The sequence below is a fragment of the Haemaphysalis longicornis genome, unplaced genomic scaffold (genome assembly GCF_048455015.1).
Source record: "Haemaphysalis longicornis isolate Haplotype H1 unplaced genomic scaffold, Haemaphysalis longicornis Haplotype H1 scaffold_2, whole genome shotgun sequence".
In the NCBI taxonomy this organism is placed as follows: domain Eukaryota; kingdom Metazoa; phylum Arthropoda; class Arachnida; order Ixodida; family Ixodidae; genus Haemaphysalis; species Haemaphysalis longicornis.
This window is the reverse complement of record NW_027526295.1, coordinates 218,515,768-218,531,020: the sequence shown is the minus strand read 5'-3', so window position 1 is coordinate 218,531,020 and position 15,253 is coordinate 218,515,768. Positions and strand designations below refer to the sequence as shown.

The window sequence follows — 15,253 nt, the reverse complement described above, 5'->3', positions numbered from 1 at the left end:
TAGAGAAACTGGCCACGATAACGAAGAGAGAGCAGCAGACGCTGCGGAGCAGCGCAGAAAGAAAGCTTTCGAAGCGCGCAGACAGGCTGCATGTTACAACTGCGGCGAGACGGGACATTTTGCTGCCAGTTGTAAGAAGGGAAAACTAGTCTTTCACGTACTAGATCAGAGTGAGGACAGCAGGCAGTTTCTAGAGCCGTACGTACGGGAGCTAGTCGTCAATGGTAAACCGTGCCGAGTTCTTCGTGACTCCGCGGCGACGGTAGACATGGTCCACCCTTCGTACGTTGAACCGGATCAGCTAACTGGGCAGTGTGTTTGGGTGAAGCCAGCCGTAGGTGCACGAAACGTTCGTCTGCCGATTGCTAAGGTCAGCATCGGAGGTCCGTTTGGTGAACTTGTGACGCAGGCAGCAGTATCCCCACAACTACTTCCCGAGTACAGGTATCTATTCTCTAACAAGTCGGATCAGCTGTTAAGGGAAAAGGGGTACAATTTTGCGAAACTGCCGAGGAAAGAACCAGCTGGGCTCGCTGCGAAGAGCGCCACCTCTGTGAGGAATGGCGAAACTCAGACAGAAAGCGATGATTTGGCATTTCTGGAGACTCACGACGGAGGGCAGCGTAAGTACACTGTGTGTAAGGCCCCTACGGTGAGTGGAGATGTTTCGTCGCCATGTTCAAAGTGCGCTAGATCACTGGAATCCCTGAAAACGGCTGTCGACCCGAACGCGAGCAGTTCGCGGGCAACTGAGCCGTCTTTTGAGACAGGGCAGCCTAGGTGTAGTGTGGTTCTGGCAGGAAGGAAGGAGAACGGAAACACGCTTCGGTCTTCGCGTGCCGAGGTTGTCGCTGAAAGCGCGAGGGACGACGAGGTAGTGACTGTTGGGAACTCCAAGGTGTCTAATGGGCTCGTCGTGCCCGTTTCACTCCCAGCTGATGCTCCCGTGGATAGGCCAACATTAGCTGAGCTAGTTAAGGTTCCGGTGTCGCCTGTGGCTGAACCGAAGTCTGGAACCGACCAGCCTAGAGGAGTGAACGTAAACGCGTTCCGAGGTTCGTTTGCCAAACGCGTTCGTAAAAAGACGAGCAACGAGGAGGTAGCAAAAACTTCAGCGCGTAATTGTGGCGCGTGTTTCAGTGCGAGCAAAGTTGTGAGCTCGCATCGCGTCGAGGGAACGCCGCCTAGAAGCAGTGCACGCCTAACGTATGAACGGGGGAAAATCCCGCTCGCTCCTCCTTTGTCGAACAAAACGACCGGTGTCATTTCACGCGGTCACAGCAGCGTTGAGAGAACGGCTGCAACTAAAGTGCGGTACCGAAAGGGAAAGGCTCAAGGCATTGACGAGAGCTCAAATCGCAGCTCTCGGCGCGAGAAGTGGCCTGTAGACGCCTGACTTTCTCAAGTTCATTCTTTTCCTGAAGCAGGTTTCGCCTTTACGATTACGTTGTTTTTTGTATGGACATTTCCAATCACGCGAAATGTCACCTTTCAGGTTTGTGCACTTGTCTAAAGTACTGCTGGGCTAAAATATAGATAGTTCTAGATAGTTATTAGCTAAAGTCTAGATAGTTATTAGCGTATTTTTTTCGCAACAAAAAGCCTGGTAGATCTTCAGTGTGGATTTGTCTTCGCACTTGCCGGCGATGCGGTTGTGTCTTGCTGTGTTGTTCTGTTGCTTGCCTGACCAATCCAGAGACGTTCTTGGGGAGCCACTTCTGCCCTGTGAAGCTCCAGCACGGTGTCGTACAGCCCAGGCCTGGAGTCGAGCGTCTGCTGAGCACTTCACTGCGAAAGCATCCCTCCGGAAAACGGTTGAAGACCCTTATCCATCGGGATCTCGGACCCCCGGCGGAGAAGCTGTTACGAATCGGCCAGCAACACGTGTTTCCCGCATCAGCGACCACGTGGGAATCGACCATGTGCGCCCGCGTGTCGGTGAATCGTACTTTCGTGTCTCGACATGCCGGGTCAGTCACCTCGCTTTGCCACGTGCCACCGGTGGCTGCCAAGCGCCACACCCTTCAGGCACCTGCGCGTCGGAGAGTCCCGCCCTGACCTACCCGGCTTAGACGTTTCGCTATCAGCGCGATCAAAGTTGATAGCGCGACCCCGGCACCTTTCAAGGACACTCTCCCCCCTCTCTCGGACGCCACGAGGGGCGAAGATGACTCGCGATCTTGGAAAGACTGTGCGTGTGTGTGTCTATGATTTCGTGGCGTGTTACTCTTGGGGGCGTTTTTTGGGTATAAATAGAGGCAGCACAAACGTTGAAATTCATTCCTGTCTGAGCAGCGAATCCATGCGGTCGCTCTGCTCCTGTCCTGTATTGTAACCTCGCCCGTCGGGGCATTGTATGTTTTTTTGGCTTCGGCTCACCTCTCGCTATGAAGTAAACAGTTACGTTACCCTACTGCTCTGGACTTCTTCACGGCTGCAACACCGGCTGGCCGCTCGCATCATACACGCTACCCATCGTATGTTGGAGGCCACGGAGAACGGATCGGGTGCCCCCGCCCGGTCGCAACATGGTGGAACTCAGGTACAAGACATGTTCGATGGCGAAGACATTCACCCTTTCCATCGACCGAGTGGCCCGTGTGCATCAGCCCCGCCTCATGTTGTGGGCGGTACATCAAGTGTCGTCAAATGCCCACCTGATTGGACAACTTGTGTGAAGCTAAATTACCGAATTAGAGATCCGGGGAATACGAACTGTATTTAAACGACTATGTGTTGTTCTTGTACTCCTGTCTCGACTGTCACCATGTAGAATAAACATCCTGTACAGTTTCCTCCTAAACACCATGCCGAGCCGTGACCTGCGGACCTGAACGAGTCAGACAACCCAAGGGCCCCGCATCTCTAACAATGTCGAGGCAAACATTGCCAACTCCAGAAACGAATTACTTCGATCGATACTGATATGAGCCCCTGGATAGAATTTGCGGAGCTACTGGCGGATAGCGATGAATGCTGTCGTTCATTCAGTACGCAGGTCCGACTTCCCCGCCATGGAGGCAAAAGAAGAAGATTTAGATAACAGGAGCCGGAGCGATAATCGTGTCATTGATAAGGTAATTGAGGAGCCAAGGGGTACACAGTCACTGGAAAAACAGAAGTTTTTAAGGCCATATTAGACATCGACGTAGGTTCAATAGAACATTCGAATCCATAAGTTGGTTAATACCAAAGCAAACGTCAGCAACAGGTCGTGTCGTGCAAAACTTAGGAAACGCGCAGCTGACGACAAATCAAAACGGGCAGAAATGTCACTTGTAATTGGTAAAATTAAAATTCACAGCAATCGGTTTGTGATTTGAAGCAATCCCCACCACTTTTGAATAGGCTCTGAGAGGTCTGCAGTGTTGAAATAAAAAAAAATTATATATTGACGGATGTACTTTCAACTGTGAAATCCGCAGTGAGGTTCGGCCGTATTGCAGCAGGTAGGGAGCAAAAAGCGCTGACGGCATTTTTTCTGGGTGACGTTACGAGGGGAGGAGAATACGCAGAAAAACGAGTTAATAGTTTTATCCTAGTGGACAAATAAGCCATACATTCTATTAAGCGATTCGCATTGTAACTACTTTACAGCCGTTCTCCCGAACACCGCCTGCGCTTGCTGTTCAGATGTAGAAGCGTCGTTGACGTATTATTCGTTTTAAAACAGTGAGACGTTCCGCACCGCTTATTATCGGAAGTGTTTACGAGGTGAAATTCTGCACGCTTATAGAGTTGTTTTCGTAGATAAGCGGGCATAACAGATACATTTATCAGAAGGCATAGATCACGATACGGCGGCGGATGATCCCTATGTCAGAAGTAATGAGTTATATAAAACTGGGCATATTTAGAGGGTTGGTTTAGAGGACAGACGAGACATAATGCACACATTTAACAGAAGGGATGCACGATGGACTGATGATTCCTAACTCATGCATGCATCAGGGATCGTGTTTCATCTCCATCGGCAACAGGCGTGCGTTAGAGAGTGAGTAGGGGACAAGAATTCCCAAGCATTTTTACAAATGCTCTCTGAGGTATTAACAAGGAAGAGTAGAAATTTCGAAGGGTGATAGAGCCGTCTTAACGGGCACACGTCGTAAAATGTGGTTGAAGTATGCATACTGACACAGAGTTTATTTCCATCGTGGCGTTCCGAGTGTCGACTCAAGCACGCACTCACGCACAAACGTTCGAAGTGATCTGCGTTTATGCACTTTGGCTATGATCAGTCCCAGAAAGATCACCTCCTGAAAATGCCCACGCCGCTCCCTTGTGGTGGACAATCACTTTGCTATCACGTCTACGGCGGTGGCCTGCAACAAAAGATGGAAGGACGGAACCGGCGGGATCCGGCCAGAACCGGAACACGTACAAGGCTTCCTCCTCCTATTCATTTCTTACCTGGTTTCCTAACTCTGCGGGACGCCGCCAACAAACGCAAATTTTGAAAGAAACTCCGCCCCTCTACCCCCCTGCATGCAGCACCCTCGCCACTCCGCCCTCATGTCCGCGGAGCGGTAAAATAACGAAAATACAAAAGACGCAGGCAATTGATGGACGACGAAGGGCACTTTCCCCACAACCTGCAATCGCCGGCTCTAAAAGATTGCATGAAAACGCTTACTGTAGCGAAAAACTACTGCAACCAAGTTGGAGGAGCAGAGGAGCCTGGCCGACGTTATCATGAACGCTACCAGAAGCTGCCTGGAACGAGGAGGCTCTTAGCCTCCCCCGCCACCCCCGTTTTCCCTTCCCTTTTCAACGGAAACAAATGATTCTCTTTTTCTTTCTCTCTCTCCCATCTCCATGATCACAAAGCAAACAAAAATATCCCACTAAGAATGCTCATCAGAAGGTGTATGTAGTCCGGTAAAAATTTAGGCTGCCGCCTTCGTAAGCTATTTTCTTCTTTTTATCTTTTTTGTTCAGTCTTAACCAGGCGCCTCCGCAGAAGCCCGTCGACAGGCCCGCGCCGCCCAGCCGAGCATCTCACAAGGAATTTGACGGTGAATGTGAGCTGGTACGGTTGGCGCCCTCCCAATGGGAGGGACGAAGAACCCCAAGGCAGGAGTCGCCTTCACACACATGGCCGCCCCGCCTGTACACCGCTTCGAACCGGCATCACACTCCCCGTAGTTCCTTGCACGGCCGCTGGATGAGAGCGCACGCGCCTCTCATCCAGCGGCCGTGTTCCTTGTTACAGCCTCTGAATTGGCTTTCTGAGCTATCCATCTAAGTCCCCCTCCGGAGTCTCGGGCCATTTTGTATTTGTTTGGGGTCAATGAACCATGTGGAAACTTTATAACCGTTGTCAGGGCACCAAGGAAATCATCATCATCGGTGCCTGTCGTCACGTGAGCAGCTCTGGCTCGACCTGCTTCGTCTTTTTTCATCCGCCATCTTGTAAACAGAACCACCATCATATCACCGGGAAGTCTCGATCCTCGGTCTCTCCTCTTATTTTATAAACCATATGCTTTGGTGGCGACTTTTAGTGCCAAAATGGATGGAACGCGCTTCCGGGTAAGGTGCGGTACGGCTCCTCAGATGAGCTGTCATTAGTGAAGTAGCTCTGGGCTATCGCGTGTTCACGCCACTACTGCGGGAAGGATGTAGCAAATGTAATTTCTTTTCACTAGGCAAAACATTGTAGCGAGGCGAAAGCAGAATTCCGTTTGTCATTAGCCAACTCATTTTCAGGCGCATTCGGAAACAATGTCAAATAATTTTTCGTCCTTGTTACTGCTATGGTATCTAACTTTTTGGTGGGCCTTTGGAGCATTTACTCGGTGTTGGTCTCAGTGTTGGTCAGCCGCACATTTGAGCGGAATAATGAAACCAGAGCACAAACTCTGCTTCCATTATTATTTATTATTATTTATCTGCTAATATGTCAACGTTTAAACGTTTGTGTCGTGTTTTTGAGCACTAACAGATACATGTCGTAATTTGAGAGATGTACGAAAATTCTAAGCAGATCAAACACATGATTGTTTCACTTATTCATTTAATATAAAATATTGGACCGCCAGAACGAGAACATTTAAAACGATAGTGGGTATAAAAAAACAAAAAAGGGAAGGGGATGAGAAAATCTTTTTTTAATGCCACCCAGAAGGATAAATATGACCCTCCTATACAATGTTAGCTCGCGATTCACACATGAAACGATTGTATTTTCACAAAATATACGGGGGTTCCTATTCTTGCATGTTCCGAAAATGACTGCTAACGCTCATAAGCAGTGGGAATTATATGTAATCCTGCTGAGCGCTAACTGAGATAAAACCTTATTATAATTGTGTTTTCCAACTCAAACAGAAAGAAAAGGCATGCACACTACAGCACGGTCATTGTTCCAACTCAAACAGAAAGAAAAGGCATACGCACTACAGCACGGTCATTGTGTTCTTTCTGCGAATGTCTTCGTGCTGTTCCCACCAATATTATTGCCAACTCTCCTATATTTTTATCAGTATCCAGACTAGTGCCACTGCGAAGGGCATCACGTGCTTTTTGGGATAGCCGCGTCTGAACGCGTACGTGCATGGCTGCTGCAGCATCATCGGTTTGAATGGGATGTGACCTGTTTTGAGTACCGCTAGTGTCCTATCGCGTTGTTATTACAGGCACATTTTGCCCAAAATCTTACCATTATCGTATCTTCTAAAAGCTGCATGCGCACCGCGACACTAATTTGGAAGCATCGAGTAGACAGGCTCGTCAAGCTATTCAGCTGTCCACACGGGAGCTCAAAAAGTGCGTGATACACATGTGGATGACACGACGATCTTTCTTTATTATTGCAAAAAAAATTGCGTATATAAAAAGCGAATTCAAATTGGGCACAAGGGTAGGCTCCAACGCAGCACGTTGGTGTAGCATTTTTGGAATTGTAAACCACGTTCCTTGCGAAATTGTTTGCAAAACACCACAATTGGAACGTCACTGCCACGTCCTTTGCCCGACCTCTGCCTCTTAAAATGTCAAATGACGATCTGTTCGATATTTATTATAGATTCGTAAGCACGGGTGTGTTTTGGAGTTTTGTTAAGTCGCCTTGATTTTCTTATGGTGCTTTTTTGTATTCTGCTGAATCACCTTCGTTTGCTTTGGTTGCTCCCTTTAATAAGAAACCTACGGCCACTTATTATGTCTCTACTCCCAGCGGGCCGACACGAGGACTAACGCTCGCCACGCAACCGCGCACCGTCACTCGTTTGCACACTGCGCACCTCCACTCCGAGGCCCGCGCGCCGGCGCTCCGTTAATGACGTCACTCCCTCACAGTAGAGGCGTGCTCCAGAAGCTTCTCTCATTGCTCTAAACCGGTTCAGTCGGTTTCAGTTTGTCATGCTTACCCATAGCAAGAACATTCACCCGTCATAATCAAAATGCTTACCTCGGACTTCTTTTCTGCCAAAAAGAGAACGAGAAAGGTGGGGGGAAACATTCTAAGTCCGCGGACTAAACATGTATCCGGGGTAAGTTGGAACTCTTGAAATTCCCGTTTCGGCAGCAAGGCGCAAGTGATGGTTAATACTCAGTGGCGTAGACGGAAAAGTTTTGGGGGGGGAATGAGAGGGGGGGGGGGTATTTCGTTTTTTGTTATTTTGTTTTTAGATACTAATACATCGATGCGGAGTATGAACAGCATGGACGAAAGAAGCGTGGCCGAAATGAGGAGGTTCGGGGGGCGTTCTGACACCGGACCCTAAGCCCCTGTTGACAATGGTGGGGCTTTCTTTCTTTCTCCAGTAGAAATCTGTTTGATTGCGTAATGCTCATTCCTCTGCGAAAGTAACTAAAAAGAGTCATTATAATGAACATTACCTACTCAGTAAAAACAACTAAGTTTTATACCATTATGTTCATGCACGTTGTGGCCCTAAAAAAGCTCAACAAAGCATTTACAAGTCATTTGACTACTTGTACTATGCAGACTTTTCGCGAATTCACGATATTATTTGTTCTGGCACCCTGGCGTCATATATCCTTGTCGTTGTGGCGCCTTGAGTCATAGCCTTTGGTACCTACCAGTATTTAATGTCGAATTTTTCAAGTGAAAATATGCTACCTTAAGTTAAGTCTCGGAATTTTCGTGTTGCTCAGATTTTGTACGCCAGCCTTGTATCTTCATGCGTGCCAAAACCTCCACAGAGGTTTGTCGCATGTCTACGGCACATTCAGGGCCGAACGGCATGAAAACGCCTGGTAGAGGCTAAAGGGTGACTGCGCGTTTTCTTTTTCCTTTTTTTTTTGTGTGTATACGTGCGTACGTGCGTGCGCGCGTGTGTGTGTGTGTGTGTAAGTGTGTGCGTGTTTGGGGGGGGGGGGGGAGGCATCAGTAAAGCAACTTCGTCTATGCCCACTTTTGTGTGCCGCCGCTTCCAGGCTTTTAAACTGAGTACTCGTATAAATTAAGCCTGTCGCGCAACTGCAAGCATGTCGGAGCCTCGTCTCAGCCAAGATGCGACGGGAATAAGAAGATTGCGAAAACGCCTGTTCTGTTACCCAGCAGCTTTCCCAAATCCTGAGAGAATGCGGACGGGGGCTTGCGTACAACTCACCCCGCATACATTTAGGAATTGTACATTATAAACTTCTCCGCAACATAGGCGCCTGTGGCACATTGGCGCTTTCAACATCATCAAAGAGCACGTGTGTGAGCTATCATATTTTAGGGCGATCGAATGTACCCTTGGTTACTTAGTTCCCGCCACATGGGGCTGATGTAGAGCTGACTTTTGAGTAGAAAAAAAAAAACTTAGACAGCAAGCGCGATCAGTGTAAGTGTGCGGAAGTGCATGGAAACGGAAATAAAGATGCGCGTTTCCCAAGTCTCCTTTAGAATCACGTGCAGTCTAAAAGGTTTCTAGATGTTTCGGCAGCAAAAACGTAATTAAGTGCACGTGTAGTCAGTAATAGACCATCTGGCCTTTAATATGGGTTAGTAGATATATGCCACGTGGCCGTCTGCAGACCATGCAGATTCGTCAACTCCGAGGGAGCCCTCCAAACACACGTCTCAGAAATCGGTCCTCCACGTGGCCTTGTTGGAGGTACAGACCCCGTCCTCAATTTTGTTTTCACTGCGCATGTAACGGTCTCAAAAGCATGGCATGCATTCGACGCCGAAACGGTAATTACTACTCGCCGATCTCGATAATAGCCTACAGCCACGCTGCAGGGAGGCTCTTCGGCGAGCTGGCCAGCGGACTCTAAGAGGGTATTCGTTCCCGTTAATGGTGTTTTCAAGCAGCGGTGAAACACAGGCTGAAAAGCCGGGGCCTGCATGACCCGCCAGTGGTCCTCCCACTCACCCTCGACGGATGTGGCATGCCGGCGCACCGAGCTCCCCTTCAATTTTCGCGGGCCTTCGAGTACGATCAGGCCATGTTAACGAGGCGAGGGGCTCCCCATGACCACTGCGGGTCAAGCTGGAGGATTTACACAGGCGCCATGATGTTTTCCGGCAGGCAAGCACCAGTGAAGGCGGTGATGATGATGATGATGATTATGATTATGATGATGATGATGATGATACCCTCAAAGCTTTTGGCACGTACCAACAGGGGGAGGGGGGGGGGGGGTTGGCCAGCGCTAAATCAATTGCTGAAATTCGCAAGGACCACAAAATACTAATTTATTACCGGGGAGAGCGAGACCGTAAAATGAAACGACGTTACGATTAAAATCCGAATTACCCATTAATTCTTACCTTCACCAATTCAAGCGACCTGAAGCTGAAAGAAAAGCGTGAATACAATTATAATCCGTTTTCGCATACCCAAAATTTATTTCGCCAATATATAATATAAGTGGAACCGATAAAATCAGCTCCAAACGCTGAATTGGGTCTCAAAAGTAGCTGTTTAGCTGCGAGAAGCGGCGACAGGCGAGAAAAAACTGTTCGATTGTTTCCGGGACCTGGCACCGCACACATAGCTCCGTAGGTGAAAGCCCTGTTCTAAACAGACAAAAATGTACTCTTGGAATCCTGCAGCGCAGCTCGGTGAAGGTCACTTCGCATTGACGAGAACCACAAAAAAGAAATTCCCCCGCATTTCCCCGAGGGGGAGAATGTGAAAGTGCGAATGCACGGTTGTCGGCCCGCTTGCGGCGCTTGCGCTCGGCCCCCGCAGCCCACCGCCTCGCCGCCTTCTCTTCCATCGGGTTTGTAGTATCACGTGTACACCACGCAGTTATCAAGCCGCTATAACGCCGCTGAGTCGCCAACGCACGCCGCTGACGACGTAGTTTGAATGCGTTAAAGATATAAGGCGCGTCACTAACAATGATATCACCGTCGCGTCCGTGGCTTGGTCGGTAGAGCGTCGCGCTGCGGCCGCAAAGTCCTCGGATCGAAACCTGGCGCCGGATGCTGTTTCTTTTTCAAATATAGAGGAGCACTGCGGACGCCGCCGCCGCCGGCGGTGGATGGTTTGGGGTCGCTTATAAAGTGCATTCGCACTTAAAATGAACATTCCACTCGAAATTTAAATGATTATACTCGTGAAACGATATGAGTGCGTCTGAACGAGTAGCGTCTAAATGCCAATAACGCCGTAATCATAAAGATGCAAAATAAGCCCGATTAGGTATGCCGAATTGAATGGGAGCTGAAACAGCGAGATTACCTAAATGATCCGCAGGCAAAGGTACGATGACGGCGACGACGACGATGATGATTATTGATGATGATGATGTATGACCTCGTGCGGTGACGCGTTTCCCGGGAAGTTGGTTGGCTAGTTTGCTGGTTGTCGAAAGGTTGTCGGAGCACGGAGTTCTGTCTTTGGTCACGTTTATAAACCCCCCTTTACTTTTGGATGAGTAAGCGGTGCGTACTCCGCTTGGCCGCTTGGGCATATGTTTTCAATCGTAAAACGTACACACAGGCAATATAAAACGAATTGACAGAATCGTGCAGTCGGTCAATCAGACAGCTCAAAATTGGCAAACGTGAAAATGAATTTAGAAATGACAAGAAAGCTGTGCAAAACGCGCACATCAAGCGAAACGGATGAATAGCTTGAAGGGAAAGGTTACGAATTGCAGTTTAGGGTTTGGACGAGTCGACTTAAAACAGAGTCGCACAAATTAACACAGGCCAGTACAGGGGAGAGGAGGCGGGATAAAATATGAAAGAAAATGTTAAAAAAAGCAAAAAAACAAAACAACACAGACGAGGATGAGAGGAAAAGAAAATATGGTAAGAACCTTTAAGAGTTATTTAAGATAACAATGAGGTAAGTAAGTAAGGTAAGTGCAGACTTCTCCAAGTAATAATGCGACTGCTCAGCAAAACTTTTACTGCTGCTGCTACTACTACTACTAATGCTATTCTACTACAGTAAAGACGGAATTGAATTTATTTCGGCTTGAGGAATTTCTTTTCATATGTAGGACTACTGAATAGTTAGGCGGAATTTGACAGCACCAGTCCCTCACATGTCTCGTCGCGAGAACTTCAAAAATATGGGCAAGTAGGAAGAAATCTGTTGCATGCCGCAGACGTCACATCAGCTGTGGCGATCCCAGGATGCGCTATCACAATAACCGGCTTTTCAACGAAATGCGCACTATTTTTAGGTATATGTTCAAGTCGCGTACAAGCTTCTGTTGCGTGCGATTTATATGCGATCATCTGCAGATCACGCACTGCGTCTAAATGCTGATTAGCGGCTTCCGAACAAGCAGGTTCTAAACGTGGGGAAATTTAATAAAACGCCTTGAATGAGCCTCAAGCGGTATAGTATTTCTCTCATCGATATTGATTGATTGAACCTCAAGCAACATGCTTTTCTCACTGACCAATTTATTGATTGATTAACTTTAAATCATTTAATCAAATAATAAAAAGCTCTAGTGCGAAGGGTTCATGCTAGGCACCCCATTTTTTCTTCGCGTTAGGAATCTGTAGGAAACCAACAGTCAGATGCGAGCGTATGCGTAGTTATCGCTTATGTCCAAGCGCTGCCTCGCTCCTTGAAGTGCTGCGTCAACAGTAGGAGGCTAAGTTTTGATTATCTCTGCAATTAGCATTTTCAGACCAGTCAAGGACCTCAGTGCTGTGAAAGCAGATCGGTGAAGCGGTGGGAACAACCGATAACGCTGACAAGGAAAAATCACTGCGCAGAAGGAACTTTTTTTTTTTTTTTCGAAAAAAGGGACTCTTCTGCAGAGTCGTTGCGCCTCAGCGCGATTACGGTCTAATCACTTCGCACCCGACGGGTCATCGCTGTCGGGTGCAGGCGCCCTCGAGAGTAGTACGCCGGACGCGCGAATGACATCTGGAAGACTGGTACAAATAGCTTGTATATGCGCCCCGATCGCATCGCGAGGTTCCTAGAAATCTTCGAACCGACGGGACAGATAGTACGCCAATCAAGAGCCGGATGTGGTTGAGGTTGGCGGCGCCTTGTTTATCCTCGGCGAATGAGTGTGTACCAAACTGGCACGAGCCGGCGGCGGCTGATAAGTGTGTTTGAAGATCCGGCCGATAGTCCACGATCCTTATCAAGTGCCGTGGGGACGCTGTCGTTATCCTTATGCGGCGGCTGGTATACAGATGCACGCTAGGCAAAACAAATTCGCCGATGAGCCAGCCCTCCGTTGGGCCTCAGGGCACTGCACTCCTGCCATGTTTGTGCGTTCCAATGTCACGCAGAACCTGAATGATCGTGATGAGCGCAGCAACTGATTCCGCGAGACAATGCGAAGAAGCGTCAGCGCTTAATTTTATGTATAGCCCGCGACGCTACGAAAAGAAAGAGCATTTTGACAGCGGCCAAGTGTGCAGCGATTGTCGACAAATTAAGAGAACTTCCCATTGACAGATGATGTTGCAAAAGACCCTCTAAACCTTTTGGCCAACCCCGCTTGGGAGGTGTTGACGATGGCAGTTATGATTCAGCTCTCTTGGCCAACCCGAACAAAGACACCAGTCTGGTTACCATCCTTAGCGAAGAACGACGTGATACCATTAACAGCTGACGTATAAAATAATAAGACAGTACTCTGGCAGCAGAAAGCAGTTACCACTTAAATGACACGTCAAAGGTGGCTGAAATACTGGGGGTAATCATAAATGCAAGTATGCTGCGTTCTGCGGTTCGCCGCACGGAAGCGTGTTTTCGAGTGGGAAATCAGACTCAACGTGCACAGATGCCACTCACCATCAAAATAATCATTACCATCATAAACAGCATCAGCAGCTCCACTGGCTTCCAGGTGTCCATAGTGAATCTCTCTCTCTCTAATTGTCCATTCACACACTTCTAATCCGTCTTACCTGTGTCATCCGAATTTACTGTTTGCCCCGACGTTTCTTATCTCATCCCTACCGATTCTTGTCATTGGGCAAGGCATAATCCCTCTTAGCCACGTTTAAAAGTGTGTATAGGTAAATTATGGGTGGAAAGTGCTGCGGAAAGTGCTACGTGCAGACGCACAGTACAATTACGAGACTCGTTCTCTATCATTAAATGAACGGGGCTCCAGCAATATGTGACAGTTAAACGAGTTGAAATTACTGGGATTGCACTGAATGGGACGTTTATATATATATATATATATATATATATATATATATATATATATATATATATATATATATATATATATATATATATATATTTATTTATTTATATGACGCTTCCAGCGCCCGCAAAAATATATGAAGGGAGTGGCGGTTTTTTTTATCGTTTTTTTTTTTCGCACAGCACTCAAGCTAAGCGTTCTGGTTTCCAACAGTCATCCAGTTGCACCGTAAATATTTACTACTAACTGTGCAAGAAGGCGTCAATATTGAAAGCAGTCCGTGGAGATGAATGGTCTGCGAAGAAGAGAGATCTCTGCGTAGCCCGTGCAGCAACGAATGTAACAGAGCAGAGGGCATGAAAAGAAACAAAGAAAATAGCCGCTACAGGGCGAAGATGCAGAGGGGCCCGCCTCGCCTTCTCGTGCGCTGGGGCCATTTTCCAAAACCTACCAGAAATTTTGCTTTTTTGGGTGACGGTTTACCTTCCACAGCCCCTTTTTTCGCATCTATAAAGCCTTCCCCCCTCATTTTCAGATTGGAGAAACAACGTTTAGAAATGCCGCCGTAAAAAAATATATATAAACGATTGCGGGGGGCTTAACAGAGAGGCCAAAAGTAAGTTAAAACCCCGCGGTTTGCAATCAGGGCGAGAAATTGTTGGAGCTCGCGTTCAGTCCTACTCTTTCGATTGTCCTGTATTCGCGAAGGATCAATCCTGCTGGTCATTAGCCAACCCCACTTTCCCACGACCCACCGCACGGAAAGAGGCCGCCCGTTCAGTGCCCGTTAAAAACCCGGTGGTCTAAATTAATCGCAAGCAATCCTCTACGGCGTGCCTCATGGCCCGTGTCAGCCAGTTCGGAGTCTTGAAAAAATTCATTCCTGCAGATGAGCAGACAAAGACGGGTCGCAGACACCAGGCAGAGAGACACGAATGGTGAAAAACGCCCGTGGGAACGAACGTACACCACCGTCGACTGCCGTCCCGAGACAACATGATGCGTCCCGAGGCGCATGGAATGCTCCTGCGCACAATGTGCACGTCCTGCGTTGTAATCTTGCTGCTGTGAGTATGTCGAAGTCAGGAAATAAATCTAAAAAAAAAAAATGGGCGCGGTTCGGATGTCAGACTTCCCGGCATAGTGCGTGTAAGTCGCCCCACGTCTGCGCAACGCGACGGAACGTTTCAATGCCCTCGGTCCTATCCTAAAATCGCGCAGCGTGTGTAATAAAAATTTTCCCATTAAACATCTTAGTCCTCACAAATCTAAGTCATGCCACTTCTCAAATATTATTTCGCTAACAGCCAGGTGTAGCTTTGGCGCTTAAAACCCCTATTCAAAGTTGAAGGCTACAGGTGAACAAGAAATTTAAGACTCTCTTCCGTTCGTACAATAGTAGACGGAGTTCACAAGGGATAACATTTTTATGTATTTGGTGTTACAGTTCTCACTAGTTCACTTCCTTAGAGGTGTATACAAACCCAAAAACGTGAAAGCGGCTGCCTACGCTTCGCTTTGGACAGCTAGTGTGTCACAGGAAAAAAAAAAAAAAAAAACTGTTTCAAATGCAGCTGCTAAGAATTTCTTCATAGGTACCCATTGACTGAAGCCAGCCTTTTGGTGGGAAGCGCGCTCGTGTATTTTCCGAAAGAAAAGCGTGCACTGCGTAAAATATCGTCCACTGCAGATGTAAATT

General features: G+C 47.9%; 1 protein-coding gene across 1 annotated transcript in view; it reads right to left on the bottom strand.

Annotated features, from left to right (window-relative positions):
- Positions 1-15,253, bottom strand: part of LOC144169917 (betaine--homocysteine S-methyltransferase 1-like) — a 39,793-nt gene that overhangs the window by 23,257 nt on the left and 1,283 nt on the right. The window lies entirely within an intron of this gene.